The following is a 2,383-nucleotide window of genomic DNA, read 5'->3' as shown; positions in this document are numbered from 1 at the left end:
TACGACGGTACCTACAAACTACTGTCGTATTTATTTACCACGTCCGAAGTTAAATGTACCGTCGTATTTTGTAATTTATACGTCGTAGTTATATGTAACCGCCATATTATTTTTTTGAAATGGTTTTATATGTAAGCAACTTTTCGTCTACTTGACTTACACATTTGTTGTTTTTATATTCTTATTTTATTTAAATCTGTCATCCAAAAAAGAAACTTTACATATTGCAGAATATTAATTTCCTTCGTTTTAAATTTCCTCCGGAAAAAAAACTCTATTTATAACGCACTGTAATTGAAAAATAAACTGAAAGGTCACGGGAAAAAAAATTCTATTCATAATTTAAAAATTAAAATCCACGTCGGTTATATTAAACCTAACGACGTTAAATGAAATGATTCCACGTCGAATGAAAAATATTGCGTCGTTTTAGTTAAAAACGACGTAGTTAAATGTAACCGCCGTATTATTTTTTTGAAATGGTTTTATATGTAAGCAACTTTTCGACTTACACATGCACTGTTTCCAAACCCGATTAAAAATTTCAATCTCCCAGAGAAACCTTTTCGTCTTTTTTCCTTGTCAGAGCATTGTCAGAGTTTCTCATCGTCTTCCTCTCGTCTTCTTCGTCGTCTCTGAACTTAAACATCGATCATCTTCCTCTTGCTTTCATTGCACGCAAAAGGTAAGCTTTCATTTTCACTATTTTGGTTACTGTTTTGCATGCTCATACGTTTTTTGTTTGAAAAATCTTTTTACCTTTTTTCTGGCCAAAATCATTTTACTTCTTTCCAAGTTTGATAAAATATACAGACAAAGAGGGAAAGTTTCCAACTTTGAAGACAACTACATCAACTAAATAAGACGACGGTAGACCACGACGGTTCGTCAGTTGTTCTAGCGTCGTCTGAAAATTGACAAAGTTGTTTTTAAAATAATAGTCTTTTTTTATATGCTTGTTTAATTGCAGGTTTGATTTCGCTGAACAATGGTTTTTGTTTTTCCCTTATTTGATAAAATATAAAGAAAAAGAAACTAGGGTTGGTATCTAATATAGACGACAAAATATCTTATTGTTTTACGTCGTGTGAATGTTAATACCACGACGGTGTATTACTATTGACGTCGTATGAACATAAATACCACGACGTTATATAAATAATAGTTTACCACGACGGTGTATTACTATTGACGTCGTGTGAACATATATACCACGACGTTATATAAATAATGGTTTTAAACATTTATTACGTCTGAGATTATTTCATTGCGTCGTCTAAAATCATATCATACGTCGTATTTTTTTAATACCGTCGTTTGTGTTCTTAATGTTTTCCTGAAATATTTTCACTTGCAGTTTTGTCTGTTAAAATGGTTTCTCAACAACAAACTAAGGATTCTGGCTCCAAGAAGCTTGGAATGGTAGCTCCTCAAGATAAGTCTTCGAAGGAGATGAAGTCTTCGAAGAAGATGAAGTTTGCTTCATCATCTGCTGAGACAGAACAAACCAGCCAGACAACAATCTCAGATGATTCAAAGACTGGTCGAGGTATGAGCACAATGCCTCGTGTTGTGAAGAGAAAGCTTCAGAAACTGAGGCCAATTGTTGAGTACAATAAAAGGGGGAAAGGTGTTGGCCAAGCACATATTGAGATGCAGTCGTATATTGGTGTGTTGGCACGCTCCAGGATCCCACTTGTGGACAAGAAATGGTCCCAAATCCCCAAGGATATAAAGGAGCAGATTTGGGAAGCAGTTGACATGGCTTTTGTCGTAGGCCAAGGGGGCAAGACCTCTGTTTTAGCTTCTGCTTCCAAGAAATGGAAGGATTTCAAGTCTACACTAACGAGGCATTATATCCTTCCATACACCAATGACAGGGAGAAATTAAGCCAACCCCCTGAAACATATAAATTCATAGAGAAAGCACAATGGGATGCCTTTGTAGCTTCAAGGCTATCCAAAGATTTTGAGTCTGTGCATTCTCAACATGCACAGATTAGGGAGAAACTCGAGTACAATCATCGATTGTCTCGAAAAGGATATGCTGGATTGGAGGATCAATTGGAGGAAACCATGCCTGGGGTAGAAATTGATCGATCTACCTTATGGAAGAGAGCTAGACAGGACAAACATGGTAACATCCCTGATCCAAAGGTGGCAGAGAAAGCAAAATTAATTGTAAGCCTACTATCACTCTGTTTTAAATTTTTATTAAACTGTGAATTATTCTTATTACGTCGTATGTTATATTTTTCGTCGTGTGAATGATATTACCACGTCGAAAAGTTTTTAAAAACGTCGTTAAAGGTCTAAATAGGAATCACTACTATGTTTTCTGTAATTATAGCATAAGACGTCGGTGGTTCATTTTCGCGTCGTG

The sequence above is a fragment of the Prunus persica genome, chromosome G4, assembly GCF_000346465.2.
Source record: "Prunus persica cultivar Lovell chromosome G4, Prunus_persica_NCBIv2, whole genome shotgun sequence".
Classification (NCBI taxonomy): Eukaryota; Viridiplantae; Streptophyta; class Magnoliopsida; order Rosales; family Rosaceae; genus Prunus; species Prunus persica.
This window is presented reverse-complemented; position numbering follows the sequence as displayed.